Consider the following 23,156-nt stretch of genomic DNA (forward strand, 5'->3'; position numbering starts at 1 on the left):
TCCATCCTTCTTGTGCACCAATACTACTGAAGTAGAGAAAGAACTTTGACTGGGTTGAATTATACCAACCTCTAGCATTTCTGCAACCATACATTCAATTTCACTCTTTTGGGCATAGGGATATCTCTACGACCAGATGTTTGGAGGAACACTTCTTGGAATCAGAGGAATAGCATGATCATGATCATGAATAGGTGGGAGACCTTTGGGAGTCTCAAATACCTTGGAATGATTGTACAAGAATTTTTGGAGATCTGGAGAAATGGATAATTCCAATGTGGAAACATCTAGCGAACATAATTGTGCAATTACACCTCTTTGTTCCTTTTTTAGAAGCTTTTTCATGCCGATAGAGCTGATTATCTTTCCCGGTTTCGCTGCGATACCCCTTCACTCAACTTCCTTTCCTTCCACAAAAAATTTCATGAAAAGTTCTTGAAAGTTAAAAGTTATTGTACCCAACGATTATAGCCATTGAACTCCTAGTACAACATCAACACCTCCCATTGGAATGGAAAGCATTAGGCTAGTCAATACATATTATCCCATGGATAGCTTGATATTATGGCACTTTCCAGAGAAATTTACTGTTCCTCCATTTCCAACCATCACTTGACACTCTGGTGCTGGATATAAGAAGCAATTCAATTCTTTTTCTACCTTACAATGAATATAATTGTGGGTTCTTCCTGAATCAATCAACACTATTACCGTTTTCTTCTTGATTTGTCCTTCTATCTGGATGGTTTGAGGAGTGGTAATTCCTTCCAATGCATTACAAGATATGGTCAGATTCATTTCTTCTTTATCTAGGCTTTGTTCCTGAAGTATATCCTCTTCTTTTGACCTTTCTTGCTCCTTTTCTTCTTCCTCTTCACAATTTATGTAGAATAATTTCTTCTCAGCACACTTATGACCTTTAATGTATTTTCTGTCACAATTGTAACAAAGCCCTTTTGCTCTTTTTTCTTCCAATTGTTGTGGTGTCAACCTTATAGGTTGTGGAAGACTAGGGGAAACAACACTTCCATCTTTATAGTTGTGAGTGGTCTGCATCCTGGTTGCCATAATTTCTATTCCATTTTTCTTGCTAATCTGAATGCCTTCTCTAATGAATCAGGTTCCCAAAGGCGAACATCATGTTGGATATTATCCTTTAAAGTCCCCATGAACACATCAATCCTATGCTCCTCTGGAATATTTTTTACCCTTATGTTCAATTTTTGGAACTCCTCAATGTGCTCCATTATTGAACCATTTTGTTTGAGACTTATCAATTGGCTAAAAAAATTGTTGCTTTTTGTATCCTCATAATGTGCTGCCAATTCTTCCATAAAAATTGCCCAAGTGATAATTTGTTTACGAGAGCAAAGCCATTGATAACATACAAACTGATTTGGTTCCAAATATAAAGTTGCAATACGTACCTTTTGTGTGTTTTGCACATTATTGAGATCGAAAAATCCCTCCATATGTAATATCCATCTTGTGGGATCCTTGCCATCAAACTTCCTCATATCAATTTTTGAAATATGTTGGGTCTTCGATCCAACATTAGAGTCTATGGAATCATGATTAACATTTCTTTTGTTCTCATCATCAGTTTCCTTTACTACCCTTCAACCATTAGTGACCATTTCTTGTAGCAACGTATTCACATTTATCTTCAATTTTTCCATCTTATCATCTATGCCATCAATTTTAGCATCCATGCCATCCATCTTAGCTTCCATGCCATCCATCTTAGCTTCTACACCTTTCTTTAAACAATCCATCTTAGCTTCTACACCTTTCTTCAAACCATCCATCATAGCTTCTACATCTTTCCTTAAACCATCCATCTTAGATTCTGTTGCTTTTTGTGCAAGTCGCACTTATTGCACTTGGTCTCATAATTTTGATATATCATGTTGCATTTCTTCCTCTTCTTCATAAGTCATGCTAGAGCTTTCAGGTTTCTTACTAGGCGTTTGCATTTTCTTTCATCAGGGCATCAATTACTAATTCAAACTAATTTTTCAAACCAAGCTTATGCAAAAATTTAAAAAAAACTACACACCTTTTTTCACTTTGTAGAAGCTTGATATTGAATCTGATGTATCTCTGCAATTTCAGATCATCTAGTTTTGAAATTGTGATCTGTAGTAACCCTCTGTGTCCTCGTTTGAATGCCACCAGTCTTATCCAAGTTGGATTCTCCAAGGAAGAGTCATGCACAATCTCCCAAGATGACTTGATTATAGACTAGTTTAGTAGAGCGAACTTGTACGACATGCCACAAGTCACTGTTTCAATCTTTGGCTCTAAAAAAGATGTACAAGAAACTACAGTCTGTCCTATTTCTGTAACTTCTTACAAAATTTCAATCCGATGCTCAGAGATAAAGTTACGATTATTTTCCCTAGGTCACCTGTTTGGAATGTAATTCATGAGTCTGCAAAAAGACCAACTTCCTCAGATCATACCTCTGCAAATATAGCACAAAAAGCTTTGAAATCCAGACCCGAGATTTAGTGCAATTTCTTCTCAATTTGGTTTCTTTTATTTTTCTTCTGAAAGGTCGCATAATTTTTTTTATAGTGAACATTCCACGATGACCTGTTTGGAGCAGCGAAACCCTAGAATCCAAAGCTCTAAAACCAAATGTTATGAAACCAGCTCACAAAAAGATAGAAAAGAGAGATCCACGCCTTATAATTCAGCCTCTTCGAGGGGGAAACCTCCTTTACATTACATAAATGAACAATTCTTTGATGATTCAAATAACAAAAGCTCCTTTATATATATAGGAGTCTAAGGAGTCACAATATAACCTAGTCGACCTAACAATAATAGTATAAAGCCACAAAAATAACAATAGAGGGATTCTATGGGGCACAGTAATAACAATATGGGGACAATAGGGGCACAACAATATTAATAAGGGATACAACTACAATAGTAATGGGGTAATCACTAGTATTATAGGGACCCAACATCCACTGTATGATGTGATTTCCCCACAATGGAAATACCATCACCATCGATCAGTTGATTTACTATGATTCCAAATGTCAGACTTTACCTTAGTCCAACATCTCCTGCATGACTGACAATACGACTGTCTCGTTCCTCACCAATGTTTGTCCTAGAGTGTACAAGGATTCTGTTGGGTTGTGTTATATTCTTTCCACATAGTTAATAGGGGGTTTGAAGGGCACCCGTAACCCCACTTTATGGGGTCCGGGGCAGCACCCCGGAAAATTTTGGTTTTGGACCATATGTTAGGTTGGGCGGACGCACCTATGGTTTTGTGCATGATTTTCGCACATGTTTTTGGACGCGATGGTTTTCGGTCCATGGTATTGGACGCGATGGTTTTCGGTCCACGGTATTGGATGCTTCGGCATGTATAAATATGTATTGTAACATTGAAAGGAACATAATGAAAAATCAAGCTGGTAGTCCCAGCTTTGGGATCCGGGGAAAAATCTCTGTTCATATGTGTTTTATGGGTTATGCTCTCGCATTGTTTATTTTCTTTCTTTAAGAATTCGTATGCAGGTAATTTCTGTACAGGGTTAAAACCTACATTTGGTATCAGATCTGTTTTGGCTTCAAGGGGACGCCTTTGTTACTGAAGGGTTTCGCTCGGGCCTGTGGTAGACCGTGTTCAGTGGGAGATCTGCGAGATCGATTCTGGTGGTGAAAGAAGATGGCGAGCAATGGAAAGATAGAGATTGAGAAGTTCAATGGTCAAAATTTTGAGTTGTGGAAACTCAATATGGAGGATCTGTTGGTGGATAAAGATCAGTGGATCGCGGTAGATCCGGGTACTAAACCATCGGGAGTGACCGATGAAGAATGGAAGAAGTTGGATCGGAAGGCAAAGAGCACAATACGATTGTGTGTCTCGGATTCAGTATTGCTGAATGTATCAGGGGAAGCTATGGCAAAGGCTTTGTGGGTCAAGTTAGGGACTTTGTACCAATCTAAGTCTCTGGTGAATAAACTTTTCCTGCGGAAAAAGAGCTGTATAACCTGAGGATGAAAGATGGAGACTTGGTGACAGAGCATCTGAATGCATTTAATACTGTGGTAAGTCAGTTATTATCTGTTGATATTAAAATTTCAGATGAAGATAAGTGCATCAGTCTGTTGTGTTCTCTACCAGATTCGTGGGATAGTCTGGTTATTGCAATAGGTAGCAATGAAACTGCTTTGCAGTTTGATGAAATAGTCTCAGCCTTACTGACGGAGGAGATGAGACGGAAAAATATGGACAACCAGAATGGTGATGCCTTGTCTATACGAGGATGGTCCCAGAACAGAAACAAAAATAAGTCATCGAGTGGGAGATCTAAATCTAGAGGGAGATCTAAATCTCCAGGAAAACCTACAAAGGTGGTGTGCTGGAAATGCATAAAGGAAGGGCACTTCAGAAGGGATTGTAAATCTAAAGCTCCTGATAAAGGAAAGGGATCTGATGATGCTCCTTCTGCAGAGGCGAAAACCACCTCAGATGAAGGTGGGGATGTGTACTTGGCTTCTTCAAGTACACATGTAGATCATGAGGCATGGTTGATTAACTCAGGTGCATACTTTCACTTCACTCCCCATAGAGAGTTGTTCTACGAGTATGAGAAATACGATGGTGGTGATGTCTTCTTAGGAGATGATAGGAAGGCTATAATCATTGGTCGAGGAAAAGTAAAGTTGAAGTTGCAAGGTGGAAGGGTTAGAACTCTTCCGGGTGTTCTACATATTCCTGCATTGGCCAGAAATCTGATTTCTGTAAGCAAGTTGGATGATTCAGGTGTAAAGACGATGTTCGAGAAAGATACCTGCAAGACGGTTCGAGGAGCACTGATATTAATGTGGGGAGTTCAGATTGGAACTCTGTACAAGCTACAAGGTAGCGCTGTTGTTGATGGGTGCAATAGTTCTATGGTTCCTGAAAATGGAGTAGAGAATCTAGCGGTCTCTGGAGAGAAGAACATGTTGTGGCATCAAAGGCTTGGACATATTGGAGAGAAGGGCCTTCAAATACTTCATGGTAAAGGTATGGTAGAAGGTATGAATGATAGCTCTCTGGATTTTGATTTCTGTGAAAATTGTGTGTATGGGAAGTAGAATCGGGTGAGTTTCCCCTCTGGTGGTAAGAGGACAAAACAGATATTAGAGCTTGTGCACAGTGATGTGTTTGGACCTGTGAAGGTTCCATCATTGGGTAAGTCTGTGTACTATGTATCATTCATAGATGACTTCTCAAGGAATACATGAATATATTTTCTTAAGAAGAAATTTGAAGTCTTTGACAGCTTTAAAGAATTTAAGGCTCTGGTGGAAAATCAGACAGAGAAGAAGATAAAGGTGTTGAGGACAGATAATGGTGGAGAATTTTGCAGCAAGGAATTTGAAGAATTTCGTAAGAAGTGTGGTATAGCACGGCAGAAGACTACTCCATATACACCTCAGCAAAATGGAGTCGCAGAAAGAATGAACAAGACGTTGATGGAAAGGGCAAGAAGCATGCTTAGTGGTGCCGGGTTAGGACATGAATTTTGGGCAGAGGCGGTGGATACTACATGTTACCTGATCAACAGATCACCTTCATCAGCGTTGGAGGATAAGACTCCACAAGAAATATGGACTGGTAAGAAACCCTCTCTTTCACATCTAAGGGTATTTGGATGTGATGCATATGTACATGTTCCAAAGGAGAAATGAACCAAGTTGGATAGTAAATCTGAAAAGTGCATCTTTATTGGGTATAAGGATGGTTTAAAGGGTTATAAGCTTTGGAACCCAGTCACACGGAAGGTTGTGTACAACCGAGATGTGTTATTCAGAGAGGTAAAAGATGTTATTCAACATGAAGTCCAACCAAAGGAACCTGAGAAGATAGAGTTTGAGCCAAAGGAGGAAGAATCATACTCTGCAGTAGAGGAGGAATTAGAAGATGAAGAGCCACAAACTCCGGTTATGAGAAGATCGGTTCGAGAAAGAAGGCAACCAGAAAGGTATAGTCCATATGATTTCGGTTCAAATTTTGCTTTGTTTGTTACTGATAATGATCCCAGAACTGTGAAGGAAGCAGTGTATTCAGAGGATGGAAAACTCTGGAAAGAGGCCATGGTTGATGAAATGGCATCTTTGCACAAAAATGAGGCTTGGGATCTGGTGGAGTTGCCGGTTGGAAGGAAACCCATTGGCAACAAATGGGTGTTCAAGAAGAAGACAAATGTAGAAGGAAAGGTGGAGAGATACAAAGCTTGGTTGGTAGCAAAAGGTTATTCCCAGGTGTCGGGAATTGATTTTGGTGATATTTTTTCTCCTGTTGCCAAGGTAACTTCTATTAGATTACTTTTATCTGTTGCCGCTGCTTTTGATTTTGAGGTAGAACAGATGGATGTGAAGACAACATTTCTTCACGGGGATTTGGAAGAGGAAATCTACATGAAGCAACCTGAAGGTTTTGCGGTGAAGGGTAAGAAAGAACTGATATGCAAGTTAAAGAAGTCTCTGTATGGCTTAAAACAGTCACCAAGGATGTGGTATCATAAATTTGATACATTTATACGGGGACTTGGCTTCACCAGAAGCAAAGCAGATCATTGTGTGTATTTTAAATTAATTGGTGACCGTATTATTTATCTGGTCTTATATGTGGATGATATGTTGCTGGTTGGAAATGACAAAGAAATTATCCAGGATTTGAAGAACTAATTGTCCTCCAAATTTGACATGAAAAATCTTGGTGCTGCAAAGTATATTTTGGGCATGGAAATTGAAAGAGATCGGTCAAAGAGGAAGCTCTGGTTAAACCAGAGGAAGTATGTCGAGACAATACTCCAGAGGTTAAATATGCAGGATAGTAAAACGGTGAAGGTTCCTATTCCTGCAGGTGTGAGGTTATCTGCTGAACAATGTCCCAAGGCACAAGAAGAGGAAGAGGACATGTCCCGTGTTCCATATGCAAGTGCAGTGGGTAGCCTGATGTATGCAATGGTCTGTACTAGACCAGACATTGCACATGCAGTGGGAGTATTGAGAAGGTTTATGTCAAAACCTGGGAAGGAGCACTGGACAACAATGAAGCGGGTTTTCAGGTATTTGCGTGGCACTAGTGATTATGGTTTGTGCTACGAAGGAATACCAGGATTGGACAGAGTGTTGGATATTCATGGCTTTGTTGATGTAGACTGGGCTGGAGATCTAGATCAGAGAAGATCTACAAGTGGGCATGTGTTTAACCTATTTGGAGGTGCAGTCAGTTGGATGAGTAAGAAACAATCTGTAGTGGCACTATCAACTATAGAGGCAGAATACATGGCAGCCACTCATGCAAGCAAGGAAGCAGTTTGGTTGCAGAGATTGTGTTCAAGTATGGGGTTAGTACAGGGAGCTATAAGAATAGACTGTGACAACCAAAGTGCAATTTTCTTGGCAAAAAACCCTGCTTATCATTCAAAGACAAAGCACATTGATGTTCAGTATCACTTTGTGAGGGATATGATAGAAGATAGAAAGGTGTTGCTGGTAAAGGTGCACACTTTGAAGAATACTGTAGATGCATTGACAAAATCTGTGAGCTCTGAGAAGTTCTCTTGGTGTAGAGAAGCAATGGGAATCTCAGGGCTGAAAAAATGACTAAGCTCTCCTGTGGCCCCATGTGGAAAGAAAACAACAAGTGGGAGATTGTTGGGTTGTGTTATATTCTTTCCATGTAGTTAATAGGGGGTTTGAAGGGCACTCGTAACCCCACTTTATGGGGTCCGGGGCAGCGCCCCGGAAAATTTTGGTTTTGGACCATATGTTAGGTTGGGCGGACCCACCTATGGTTTTGTGCATGATTTTCGCACATGTTTTTTGGACGCGATGATTTTCGGTCCATGGTATTGGATGCTTCGGCATGTATAAATATGTATTGTAACATTGAAAGGAACATAATGAAAAATCAAGCTGGTAGTCCCGGTTTTGGGATCCAGGGAAAAATCTCTGTGCATATGTGTTTTATGGGTTATGCTCTCGCATTGTTTATTTTCTTTGTTTAAGAATTCGTATGCAGGTGATTTCTGTACAGGTTTAAAACCTATAGATTCCACCCTATCTTGTTCTTATTATAGTCCACCACCTATTCCTTCTAAGCCTAGATCATCCATTGTTTGCATGCTCCAAGCATCACAGGCCACCCAAAAATGGTCTGGTATGCCTTCCCTGTAGCAAGCACCTCCACAAAGTAATGTTCCCAACTCATCCCAACCTTCCAGTGCCAGTCCTAAAGGACCATTTCCTTCTGCTGGTATCTTTGCTAATCCTTTTCCTCCTAGAACCATTCCCCTAGGCCTTAACCATCTCAGAGCAGTTACTCCAGGCCATTATCCTTCTCATCAGATACCATTCTTGTTTCCACCTCGATAGTTTATTATACACTTGCCATAGCCATGTTTGTTTGCGTAACATTACCTTGAGGATCCCAATCTAGTACATTGATCCGCCTGTAAACACTCCCCCCAATCAACTTAAACCTTACACTACTTTGACCCCAGTCCAACATGTTGTTCCTACCCTTGCATTTTCTTCAGTTTCAGAACAATCTCAATAGAAACATACTCTTATTGCGAAAGCATCTAGCAAGGGGGGAAAACCTAGAAAAAGGGAACCAAAGACAAGGCACCCCCTGCAACTCCAACTCCCCCTAATATGCCAAAGCCTATTCCTCCATGTGCTTTGTGTGATGCTCTTGGCCATTCCACCAATAATTGTCCTAAACTCCCTCAAGTCAAGAATGTGGTCTCGGATACCTTCCTTGATTCTAACATTCCTAAGATCCATGTCACCTTACCCGAGTTAGCTAAGAAGAACATATCATTACACATGGATCACCCATGTGCTTTGTGTGATAATTATGGCCATTATTCTCATCATTATCCCTGTCTCAAATATTTTCATGATACACTTCAAGTTCTTTGTGAATTAGAGGCCTCTTGTAGCAACTCCACCTCTCATCTACCTGTAGATTTAGGTCCCACTCCTACAACCAAATAAGAGGTCTCTCAAACGCCCATTGTAATGCATCCCCCTGATATCAAGATGATGTATAATACCACTACAATTCTATACATGTCTTCATCCATGAGATCAATGCATTGGAAATCCCTTGATTTCTCCTACTATGATTTTTTTGAACCTTCTTCAACAAACACCCTAGTCTCAACATCAGTAGATATTCCATCTACTAGTAATATGTCTCCCACCCTTAACGATGCGTATGTGAACCTTTTCTCTCATGTAGATGCCTTAGGTATCTCTTCTTCATCATGGTATCTCTTCCTCCCAGCCTCCCATTTTCCATTCTAATAAAGACATCATGGAAGCCATGACCACTCCTGATTATCCTTGGGATGATATGCACCATCATGTGTACTTCCTCTCGTAGAAAACCCATGATCAATACGATATGGAGTCCAAAGGCTTCATTCATGGTGAAGTGGATTGGTTTAAAAATCCCATTCTTGCCCTAAATGCATTTGAATAAGGAAATATGGCTAAAATTTCCCCTACCATCAAAATAAACATTTCAAATAAACCAGGGATCGAAGGAAATATCATCTTTGGGGTACAATGATCCTTGAAAGAAATTGATGCTTATACCAAGTTAATCAATAAATTCCATGATGTTTTTGCCTAATCTTATTCTTAAATTCCTGCACTTTATCCCATAATTGTTGAACATCATATCGAAACTTGGCCCAATGCCATCCCTGTTCACTAAAAGAAAAGGCCTATCCATCCTTCCAAATGTGAAGCTATTAAAGTTGAAATCGATAAGCTCAAGTAGGTTGGTTTCATCTATCCCATTGAATACACCACATGGGTGTCCAATCCTATTCTCATTATAAAACAAGGGACCATTCGTCTCTTCACAGAATTTCGTGATCTAAACAAAGCTTGTCCCAAAGGAAACTTTACCACACCCTTCATAGACCAAGTCATTGATTTTTGTCCATGGCATGCGGTTCTCTCCTTCATGGATGGGTTCCAGATACAACTAGATACATATTTGTTATGTCGATCAACTTAAAACTGTCTTCACTAGCCCGTGGGGAATTTTTTTCTTATAAAGTCATGCCTTTCGGATTAAATAATGTTGCAGCCACCTTTCAGCATGCCATGTCCTATTGTTTTCATGAATTTGATCATATTATCCTTTCATATCTAGATGATATCACCACTCATTCCAAAGATCAGTCACAACACCTCCATGATTTGTGTATCGTCTTCCTTCAATGTTGCAAGTATAACATTCACCTCAACCCCCTTAAGTGTATCTTTTACATTCCTACTGGCCAAATTTTGGGCTTCATTGCATCCAAAGACAGTATCACTCTTCACCCTCTCAAATTTCAAGCTATTCTCAAACTTCCTCCTCCTTGTACCCTTCTCCAGTTACAACGCCTCCAAGGTAGAGCTAACTTTCTTCGTAGGTTCATCCTTGACTATGCCAGCACAATGCATGGATTTCTTAGACTCCTTCAATCTAACATTCCATTTGTTTGGGATGACCAAGATCAACAATCTTTCGATGCCCTCAAATGTGCTCTCACTTCTGCTCCCTTGATTAGTCCACCTAACTTTGAGAGGGATTTCATCTTGTACATCTCTGCATCCACCTATTCGGTCGTTCGGGTCCTCATACAAGCATATTATTTTTGTAAATGAGCATGTCATCTACTATGTCAATAAGAACCTTAATGGTTCCCCTATGTCATATTCACACAAAGAAAAACTGGCACTAACTGTCGTGTTATTTGTTCAAAAGCTTTGTCATTATATCCTTACGTGTACCACTAAATTTGTGACCAATTCCAACCCCATGGATTTCTTGTTGAGTCGATAGATCATTAACGGGAAGTACGCCCATTGGATCATTATCCTTTAATAAATTGATCTTGAATTTGTCACACCCAAGAGTAAGAAAGGCTTAGTCCTTGCTGAACTCATTTCTGAATTCCCTACTTGTACGCCTGATCTGCCAGTAAATGATGACCTTCCAGATGAACACTTGTTCACCATTAAGACGGATGATCCTTGGTATGGAAACATCCTTACCTATTTTTGAACCCAGAAATTCACTGCTCACCTCACTCGTGATGATCGATGATGTGTTTGAAATTAAGCCCCTTGTTACCTCCTCATCAGTGACGATATGTATTGTAATGATGTCGATACTATCCTTCATCCTTGTCTCACCCATGCTAAAGCTGAGCAAGTGCTCAATTCTTTCCATAGTGGTGTTTGTGCTGGTCACCTCTCCAATATGGCCATTGGCTAGAAAATCATGCACATTGGGTACTTTGGACTTCTCTCTTTAGTGAATGTATTCAAGAAGTAAAAAATTGTCGCAATTTCTAGTTATACGCCCCTAAGGTATGAGCTCCACCTTCTCCCCTCCATCTCATCATAGCAGCTGGTCCTTTCTTGTTGGGAGTTGGATCCCCCAAGGGTAGTTTTAGGGCTAAAAGCCCACGTTTAAGTCAAATTTTGTAATATAATTGTGAAGACTCCGCATTTTGTGGTCGCGGAGCGCGAAGGTATGATGGGTCAAAATGGGTAGTCCACCCTTAGTTTTGTAAAGTAAAGTTGGTTGTAAGAGACCTACCCATGTTTCGTAGACCATGGGATTCTATAAAAAGAGCTCAGCTCTAAGTAGTTTGGAGGGAGACAATGGCAGATCATGTAATAGAGTGATAGCTCTGAAGAAGAAGTCTAAGTCATAGGTTGTAGCATAGGTAGAGGCTCTACAGATGAGTGCATAGAGGCCTAGGGTAGAAGTCCGTAGTTGAGTGCACAGACCCTTGAAGCTGTGTGTGCAGGGTGGATAGAGTCTGTAAACACTTGGAATATATTAATAAAGAGAGATATTCTGCAATTTCTTTATCTTTGTTCTGTTCATACATATGGATATTTTATCTATGAATTTCATTTATTGTGCTTATATGATGTGCAAAATACTACAATTCCATTAATTAATTGGACGCATTTACGAATATTTGGTTATGCAGTGTTAACTATAATTGTTTGATAAGACAAGCAAGCCACTTAGATTAATTGGGGAACTTGTATGGCATGCTGCTCTAGCAGTGCGAAAGTACCTAAGCAGCAAGGTAAGGCTATGCGAAGGTTGATCATGTACTTTCGCGAAGGCATTGAAGGCCGAAATAGAGGGTTTGTCTTGCAAGCCCTAAAGCGAAGCGACCTGCACGAAGGCAGGGATAGAAGGAATCAAACGACATCACAACCATCTCAGGGTGAAGAAACTTGGTTCAAACATCCCCCCATACTGCTTTGGGTGAGACTTCAGTCTGTGCTCGATGACCTGATGTCGAAAGGGCCAGTAGTGTAGGGATTTGTTTGGCTAATTAACGCTAAACTTGGGTCAGGCCCCCTCAAGCCAACAAATGGTTCTGTTGCTGGGACTGGAATCTGCGTAAGAGATGTGTGATGTCATATCACTAGAATCAACTAAGAAGGATATTGGAGACTGGTTGGATGGAAAGATCCATGAATTCACGACACGAGAGAACAAAAACCTGCAAGTGAAAAAGGAATAGTGGTTGGATAGATACCTATATACAAAGATCCACGAGATATTTTTCTGCTCCTTCCCTATTGAGCTATACGAGTGGATCGCGAAGCTAGCAGACAGCCAAGGAAGGTGGAAACTTGACGATCCTATTATGTGGACCTCAGATCGAGTGCAAAGGTTAGAAGCATTGGAGGATAAGATCACCTGCGCTATCGATTATTGGCTCTATCGTGTCATAGGAGGATTTGTGACTAAATTCGTGGTCGACACCTCAGTCAGCTATAGCGAGGCGGAGCGACGCTTTTTCAAAGGACCGCGAGGTAAGTACATAAATCTTTGAATACTTGGATTAAAATGCTATTGTGTGAAAAATGGGTTATGCAGCTACCTTGATGTTCGAGACTATGTGAAGCGGAAAAACTTACAGGAACGAAGTAAAAAAGGGTCTCAAGTATAGTCCCTTGATTTCAGCTCTGCAAAGTGATAAAGAAGGGACAGTGAAGGTTCCTCAGCGAAGTATTTTCAGTTAATAAGACAAGGATTCCTGTGAATACCACCTCCACCCACACCACCTCTGACTTCACCACCCTCAACTGTAACTTCACCTGTACCACCTCCACCTCCACCGCAATTCAGTATAGCAAAGACAGTGAAGTTTCCTTTGTTCAAAGGCTTGCGAAATGAGGACCCAGACCAATTATGGTTCGTTTTGAGGGCTATGTGGGAAGCTCAAGGTGTTACAAATGATCATAAAAAGAAGGAAATAATGGTTAGTGCTCTGCAAGATAGCGCGCTAACCTGGTATATTCAGTACTCTAACGATAATCCAAATTTTGGAGTGGCAGACATCTAAGAAGCACTGAATAGAGAAATCAGTAGGCCTAAATCTGAGGCGTAATCGATTGTGGGCTTCAAAGAGATTGCGATGCAACGAGGTGAGACACCTTGGGAACTAGATCAGAGGTTGAAGTGTACAATCCGCGAAGCCAACATGAATTTGACAGATGGACAACATCATGAGTGGTTTGTAGCTTTGCTACTACCACACTTAAGGAGTGTGATGTCACAACAGAAGATAACAACTCAGGTAGAGGCCTTGGAGATTACCATGAGGCTACATGAAACCCCGATGCAAGATCCAAATTTGGGGTTTCAACAAATTCATGTGTAGCTAAAGAACCTATGCCTTGAGATGCAAAGTCTCAAGCAGGATAGGACGATTCAACGAGAGGTGCGCGAGGAGGTATGGTGCTTGAAATGCAAGAGTTAGGGTCATGACAAAGACCATTGCTCGATCTTTGCAAACTATATTGCAAGAGGAGGTCTGATGCCTTTAAGGCCAGAAGTTCAAGTAGGACCTAGCGCGAGGCCTACATTATGGTGTGCTATCTATCAAGTAGCTGGAAAACATGCCACGAATAACTCTCACTTGCTATAGAAGTTTTCATAGGCACTGCAACAGCTGTTATACAACTTTTGTAGGTCGATAGGGCATGATGAGCGTACTTGCAGGAGCTATGAGCTAATGATGGATAGAACTCCCGCCTACAGGGTTCACAATGAAACATGGCCCATTAACCAGAGCACAGGGATGACACGGATAGGATTTCAAGGTGCGGACGAGGCCGAGTTGATGGAGGACCTGGTAGAGGTCGAGGATAGTTGATTTGCTATGATTGTGGAGGACTAGGACACTATGCCCATGATTGCACTAATCCAATACATTCGTTGTGCAAGTATTGCACGCTGTTTGATCATGAAATGGAAGACTGTCCTATGCTAATAGCTAGAATAAGTGACAAAGGGGTGCTACCACCTCCACCGACTCAGAACCTGTAGATGATGAGGTCTGAGCCATGTGAGGAAGACCCAAAAGTAAATATAGTGCTTAGAAGTGGAATTGTAACAAGAGATGACAAGGGGAAACAGCCAGAAGAGAGTACAAGGGTTCGCAAAGCTCCAGCGAAAGAGGTTGAGTTCAATTGGGAGTGTGCACATGAAACCTCATGGAAGCTAAGAAGAGCTTCACTGAGGCCTGCACCTCAGGAAGAAAGGATAAGCCTGAGGAGGAGATGGACCCCTCTATGCTCACAAATTTTCAGGAGACCTGTATGAAGTCATTGCGTGATATTAAGGTTGTGAAAGGGTTACAAGAACTCATCAATAGATGGACTAGAACCGCACCATGTGAGCCATGTGTAGTACAAAAGATTAGCGAGCATAAAACAAGGATGGGATGGGAGATGAGACTCACCGTGCAGATAAGAGAGTATTAGATGGATCAGATTATTTTGGACCTGGGGTCAACGTGAACATCCTACCGAAGTATACTTGGGAACGAATGGGGAGACATATGATGTAATGGTATCTAATTCATCAAAGGATGGCAAATCAACAAAAGATCATCCCCATGGGGCAGCTGTAGGGGGTGACTGTGGATATTGAGGGAGTGAGTGTGCTGGCTGATTTTGAAGTAATAGAGATAGTGGATGACAAAAATCCCTATCCTGTGCTCTTGGGAATTTACTGGGCTACTTATATGAATGGGGTAATTAATCTGAAGAAGTAAAGATGATTTTTGAGAAGAAATCACTGCGTGTAATAGTACCCCTCGATCTTGCTGAAGGATCGTTGTATACTAAACTAGTCCATTTTTATGAAAGTGATGAAGACCTAGATTGTATCTATAAGATAAAAGCATGAGACCAATATTGGGTGAACCCCACCATGGATGGATGGATTACATGGGATCATGAGAGTTCCTTCACTTTGGACTCCCATGAAGAGATAGAATGCGGGCATAATTGGTTACACGAAGTAACTACATTGAATTGCAACATGATGACCCGATCGCTACGCTGTGTGCCCATAGAGATAAGAAATTTGCGTAATTATGATGGTCTGAATGAGGTAGATATCTTTTTGGATGCATTTGAAAGGGAGGTACCAGAAAAGAAGCACTTCTAGGCATTGGACTGGGCACTGCGCACTATGCCCACAAGATGGTGGGGTACGCATAAAGGAAGCTTTGATGATTGGCGCAAATGTAGGAGGAAGATGAGAACATGATTTGGGAAGCCTCAAATGTGACTGACAGACAAGTATGATGGGCAGGATGATCTACGCATGCATTTGGCCAAAGTGGAGAAAAACTATTCCACCACCGAGCGTAGGGGCTAGCTATCGTGTATGTGCTCCATAAGTATAGGCACTAGTTGCTAAGAGACCATTTTAAGATGTATACGGATCACTCCACGTTGAAGTACCTGGTAAATAAGCCTGTGTTAGGGGGGAAATCTGCAGGTGACTCTTATTGTGCCAGGAGTATGATTTTGAAGTGCTTATGAAGCCTGGAAGATTGAACGCGGGACCAGACGAAACAGGGGAGGAACCTACTAACTTGGAAGAAGGATTTCCTAACGCACAACTATTTGTAGTGCGTGTCGCAGATGGTCATTTCGAGGATATAATAAACTAGGAACTACTTTGGAAAGATACATTGTCCAGCAAAAGAAGGAATTAGTGGTGTGTGCGACATATTTCTCTGTCATTGTTGGGCATCTGTGCAAGATGGGGATTGATGAGATATTGCAACAGTATGTACCTGAGTTTGAAAGAAGAAGCATCCTCGTGGATGCTCATGGGGGTGCTGTAGAAGGATTATGCAGGGAGAGAAACTGCACAGAAGATTCTACATGTAGGGTTGTGGTGGCCAACCCTTCATCAGTCTTGAAAAGCATATTGCAAGGCATGCGATGTATGTCAAAGAAATGACAGGCCATCGTGGAGGGATGAGATGCCTTTGAATCCGCAGATGATGTTGCAACCCTTTGAAAAGTGGGTGATAGATTTTGTAGGACCCATTCAACCACAAGGAAAGATAGGAGCAAGGTACATTATCACCGCGACGGAGTATCTGACTCATTGGGCAAAAGTGCAGCTGGTGAAGGATTGCACAGGTGTGACTGCCACGAAGTTCCTATTTGAGCATGTACTGAAGTGATTTGGATTTTTGTAGATCTTGATGAGTGATCATGGTATGCACTTCCTGAATGAGATGATCAGTGCATTGACGGAGGAATTTTAGGTATACCACCAGAAAAGCACACCTTATCACCCACATGCTAACAGGATAGTCAAGGCATTCAACAAAGTGCTCGAAAATGCATTGACAAAGGTTTGCAATGCTTATTGAAGTGATTGGGACCTATGCATACCTACAGTATTATGGGCTTACCGAATGACATGCAATAAGTTGGCTGGACAAACCCCTTTTAGGCTTGTCTATGGTGTGGAAGGAGTAATGCATATGGAATACATCGTACCTAGTCTGCGCATAGCAACGCTCACAGGAATGATGGATCATGGAGCCCTAGAGTAGAGGCTTGCAAATCTAGATGAACTAGAGGAAGAAATATTTTTCATTGGATTTCACTAGTAGGTCCAAAAATAGCACGAAAATGCATGGCATGATCGACACATCAAGTTGTGCACATTTAAGGTAAATGGCCTAGTTTTGTTATATGATAGGAAGTTTGATAAATTTCCAGGGAAGTTTAGGATGCACTGGTTAGGGCCTTATGTTATTAGGGAGATTACTGATGGAGGAGCGGTACATCTGGTCAAATTAAATGGAGAACCCTTCCCAGGAAAGGTGAATGGCAGTCAACTGAAGCTATACACTCACAGTCCAGCCATGTGACTAAATGAAGGTAGCACAGTCTTAGCGCTCTAGGTAGCTGAAATGAGGCATGGGACTATAAAATACACTGCTCGGGTTGGGGAGTCGTGCGATTGGAAGATGGTGCGAAGCAAGGATGTGTCACTGGATCCACGACAATGTAGAGGGAGCTACGCTACCTAGGGAGAAATTATGCAGGTCGACCAGAAAATGAATGTTAAAGTCACTATTCATGAAAAGACGGTAGAAATGAGGCCAAACGGAGTGGGCGACTGAGTTTAAGACAAAATTTATGGCTTAGATCCTTGAAAATATGTCGCTAATCGGACACTAATGAACTGATTTTGAGGGGAACGATCAAATTCAAATTCAAAATGCCCTATAAATTAAAAGTAGATTCCCAGCGAAAAACACTTGGCATTTTGAGTATTTAGCTATTCAACTATCAAGTGCCTATGAATCGTGAGCAATAAGAGCTTTTGATAGTTTCTGGGGTATTTGTGACTTTGTTGGTGGACACACAGGAATTCTTGTGGAAGATCATGTCAGCAGCCCTAGAAGTTATCAATACACAACAAATAGTAGAGGAGCTGGCACATGAAATGGAGAGAGAGGCAGAAGTAGCTACTCCAGAAGTGGCCAAAGTATTGGTGAAGGTCCCTAAATCACCAAGAACATTGAGACCAAAGCCAACCCCAACCAAGGAGACTGTGAAGGACAAGAAGGGCAAGGAGCTTGCCATACCGGTGCACATTTCACCAAGGAGAATCCCACCAAAGCCCACTGCCCAAGAGAAAAGCAAGAATATAAAAATAGAAGCAGAGGAGGAGGATATCGAAGACATGCCAATGGACGATGAGGATGTGGGAGTGGAAGTAGAGGAGGTTGAAACCCAGGGTGCAGACCCCATTACATGGTTTCCTGAGTATGTCCCTCCACAAAATCCTAAGTCCAAGGTCCCAAAGGAAATTGATGAGAGTAAGACTCCACTGCAAACCCCTCTACTACCGAATGAAATTACTTTCGACATTCCGTGCTTGGCACGAGTGCCAATACTGAATCTTGAAGACTGGGACTTGGCAGACCACGAAAATTTCCTGCACCTGGTGACCAAACAACTGATGAGCCACATCATAGATACAAATATAGGAATGATAGTGTTGGAGCCATGGAGGTGGCTCAAGGGGTTGAGAAGGTGGGATTGTTGAACCTGCTCTAGGTGCCGCACTATAACCGCACCCCCCGTGATAGTTTTGGTCGTCAAGCAGCTGTATTTTTTCGTGCATGATGGGTGTCTATGGCTGGAGGAGCTGATACCCATCACTGATATGTTGATTCATAGAAAAATGTGCCTTCCATATACAGGCGAGAATCTAGCAATGATCTTTGGCAGCAAGGGTGGTGAGCAGGTCCTCGCAGATTCAATGAAGGAGAAATTCAAGCTGGTGAAGAACCTGCGCGGGTACGCTATCTCTAGCATCTGCGACCCCACTGTGAAGGTAGCAACGTAAGTCCTTGCAGGGAAGGTGACGCAGAAGTGCCACACCGATGAGGTGTCGGTGCCTGTCATCACACTCACACAACAATGCGTAGAAGGAGTCCAGTTTAACTGGTTGGAATACCTTCGTGGAGAGTTCCTGGTGAACTATCGTGAAGTGCAAGAGCAAATCAAGACCTTCCACTACACGTGGCTCTTACTGTTGATTGTGTTGGTAGCATGGGAGCTACCAGAGGAGAGCCAATTCCCTTCTATCGCCCTAGACCTTCCTAAAGCAGCGAAGTATGCTTCATTGTGGGCAACGAAGGATGTGGAGTGAGTTTGGGACAGTAAGATCTTTTGGATCTTGATGGAAATGAATATCAGGATGGCCATCAATCACAAGCCATGATTGTCACCCATGGTATATGCTAACTTGCAGAGCTATGTCAAGTTTAAAGCTGATTTCCATCAAATATCAATCAAGGTGTGAAAGGACCCTATGAAGAAGTGGTACGATTTGCCGTACATGGCCATAGGTGATGTCATCGTTACAGTGCTTAATAAATGGCCGATGGAGTGGTGCACTACCATGGACTTGGAAGTGGGTGGAAGCAAGTTCGCTGCATAGAAGAAGAAGGAAGAGGCCAAGTTGAAGATGGCGCAGCTAGTCGAAAAGAGGAAAAAGGAGGCCATTGAGAAGGCCCAGGTGGAACAGGTAGGAAAGGAGGTAGGAAAACAGACAGGTGGCACATAGCGGGGCTCTGACAAAGGCGTGTAGTTTCCTTCACCTGAGACTGAAGAGGAGGACATAGAGCAACATGACACAGACCCTTAGGAGACGACTTCCCGCATTAAGCGCCCGAGAGAGATGGAGAAGGGAGGGTCTAGAAAGAAATCCAAGGTGACCAAGACCTTTCCTAACCCTATCACATTGATGGAGGGTGACTTATATGACAACAGTGACACAGTCAGAGATGTCATCGCAGAGGCCATACAACAATTTGAAAAGTAGCCGCAGATCATCCTAGGGGCCATCTAGATGGGGATATAGGAGTTGCAGACCCGTGCATCACAAGCTGGTACGGTGTCTACCAACTTAGATATCATCACGTTATAGGCTGCCGATATGCTGTGCATGAAGGCTTCCAGTGTGATAGTACTGCCAAATGGAGCGCTAACCATGGAAAATGAGGTTGATAGACCCACTGTCAGTGCCTTGAAGGGAGTTGGAGTGAACCTGGCAAGGCTTCTGCTTGAAGAACTCCACCTCTTGTGGGATGGAGTAATTGTAGAGATGATAACATGTAAGCACCGTGCCCTCTAGGTGATCAGTTAATAGACGATAAACAATGAACAGATAGCCCTGTAGAGAAATACTGCCATCAATGGTAAGGCCGAGGCGACCAACCAGAGCAAGAAGATCATGCAGGTCGTGGAGGAGGCATGCAGAATCATCCCAGCGTTTGCCATTCCGGAGGAGGAGACAGTTGAGTTCCACATCCGTAAATTGGCCACAAGGGTGTGTGAAACTCAGACAGGGATGGCATGGGTTCAGTTGGAGCTGAACCTACAGATTACAAAAATCTAGTTGAGGGCCCAGCCCTCAACACCGCCAAAGGTAAAGGAACATCGGGCGGCCATTGTCATAGAAGTAGTCACGACGGTGGAGAATGCGGTAGCAGACTACAAATAGTTGATCAAGCAATCGTTTGAGGTCCTGACCAGTTTGCATGAGGACCCAAACATCTAGAGGCTAGAAACAGAAGTGCGTGAACTCCAACAACATTATGATGAAGTTAAGGGCATAACATGAACCGTCGCACTAACACGGAGGTTAGCCAAGCTGTAGGAAGCCAAGTAGATGAAGGAACGAGTGGACATAGTGATGCACAAGGAAGCAGCGGTAAAGGCACGACTAAATCCCAGGCTGGAGGGAGCTTACACAGTCACAGGAAACATTGAAGCCAAGCTTGCGACTCTGCAAGTAACCCAACAAAAGCTTCAGGCTGACAGCACATGAGCAATAATTGAGAAGATAGTTGAAGATGTGAAGTAGGCAGTAGGTCGATGCATGGATAAAGTTGCGGTCATCTGGATCAAGCTGGACGGGTTATGCAAAAAGATCTCCTCGCCTACCAAGTGACTCAAGGTTGAGTCACGATGTTTGTTTTGGGGGCCTGTTGCGAGCGGGATCCCCCAAGGGCAGTTTTGGGGCTAAAGGCCCATGTTCAAGTCAATTTTTGTAATATAATTGTAAAGACTCCACAGTTTGTGTTGATGGAACGCGAAGGTATTATGGGTAAAAAAGGGTAGTCTGCCCTTATTTCTGTAAAGTAAAGTCATCTGTAAGAGACCTAAACTCTAAGTATTTTGGAGTGAGATAATGGCAGATCATGTAATAGAGTGATAGCTCTGAAGAAGAAGTCGAAGTCTTGGGTCGTAGCATAGGTAGAGGCTCTATAGCTAAGTGCGTAGAGGCCTAGGGTAGAAGTCCATAGTTGAGTGCACAGACCCCTGTAGCTGTGTGTGCAGGGTGGACAAAGTATGTAAACACTCGGAAGATATTAATAAAGAAAGATATTCTGCAATTTCTTTATCTTTGTTCTATTGATACATCTGGATATTTTATGTATGAATTTCTTGTATTTTGCTTATATGATGCACTAGAGACCACAATTACATTAATTAATTGGACACATTTACGAATATCTGGTTACGCGGTGTTAACTATAACTATTTGATAAGATAAGAAAGTCACTTAGATTAATTGGGGAACCTATACAACATGCTTCTTTAGCAGTGCAAAAGTACCTAAGCAGCAGGCTAGGGCTACGCGAAGGGTGATAGTATACTTTCGCGAAGGTATTGAAGGCCAGAATAGAGGATTTGTCTTGCAAGCCCTAGAGCGAAGTGACTTGCACGAAGGAAAGGATAGAAGGAATCAAACGACATCACAAACATCTTAGGGTGTAGAAACTTGGTTCGAGCATCCCTCCCATACTACTTCGGGTGAAACTTCAGTCTTCGCTCCGTGGGCTGATGCCAAAAGGGCCAATAGTGTAGGGATTTTTTTGGCTAATTAATGCTAAACCTGGGTTAGGCCCCCTCAATCCAAACATTTCTATAAATAGGATATTGACTTTATGGAGTGTCGACCCCCATCTGCTAATAACCACAAGTATATTATTGTGGCTTTCAACTATTTTACCAAATGGGCTGAAGCCATGCCAACATTCAATAACACTGTGGCTACTGTGGCTATATTTTTCTTTAACCATGTTATTGATCGATTTGGTGTTATGAAACAATTGTTCTCTTAACATGGCTATCACTTTGAATATGAGATATGGCACGAGGTATCCTCTCTATTGGGCTTCGAACACCAATATTCGTCATCTTACTATCCCCAGGGAAATGGCCAAGTTCAGGTTGTTAATAAAATTCTTAAGACTATGCTTTAGCAGATGGTGAATAAACATAAGACCAACTGACATTTAATTCTTTTCATTGCTTTGTGGGCCTATAGAACTTTTATCAAGACTGCCATCGGGTTCACTCATTTCCATCTTGTTTTTGGAGAGGAGCCAATCTTACCAATTGAGTGTAAAATCCACTCCCTCCACCTTGCCGTCGAACTCCTCCCAAACACCCAACCTTTAGAACATCAACTAATCATGGTTGAGCATGCTAATTAAGACCATCGTGTTGCATTGCCAAGTATTGACGTGGCCAAAAAGTGAACCAAATCTTAGTATGACTGCAAATTCCACCCTCGTGCCTTCCCTGAAGGCAACCTTATTCTTGTTTATGACCAAGCTCATGATGTCCTGGGGTACGAAAAGTTTGAGCCATTATGTCTATGACCTTACATCATTCGTATGTGTTTGGGTAAAGGGGCATACATCTTATAGGGTCAAGAAGGAGAAATCCTTCTTAACCCTTGCAATGCACTCAACCTCGAAAAATTTTACCCATAACATTTCCCATTAAAATGCATGTATATCTTTCTTTTTTCTTGCATTTAGGTAGTTTACACCCCCACCATCTTATACATTGTCTTCTTGCATATTTAATATGTATCCATCATCCAAACTTTATATCAGTTATGTTGATGGTGCAAGTTGCTTCACCGGGAATCTAGCCTCAACATCTTGGGCCATTTTCACCCCCTTGCATTCGTTAGTCCACTCCAACGACATCTCCATTGGATTTTCTACCAATAACTAGACAAAATATGATATTGTGATAGGTTTGTTAGTCGACACCTTCGATCATCACGTCATTCACCTTCATCTTTGTCTTGATTCCTTGCTACCTGTCATTCAATTAAGCGAAGTTTATCATGTGCATAATCTTGTCCTATTTAGAAAATATCTATGAGCTAATATTTTGGCGCATGAATTTAAATCCATTACATTCAGTCA

Source organism: Pinus tabuliformis, chromosome 8 (assembly GCF_031772625.1).
Source record: "Pinus tabuliformis cultivar Carrire ecotype Pingquan chromosome 8, CPIR1, whole genome shotgun sequence".
NCBI classification, from domain to species: domain Eukaryota; kingdom Viridiplantae; phylum Streptophyta; class Pinopsida; order Pinales; family Pinaceae; genus Pinus; species Pinus tabuliformis.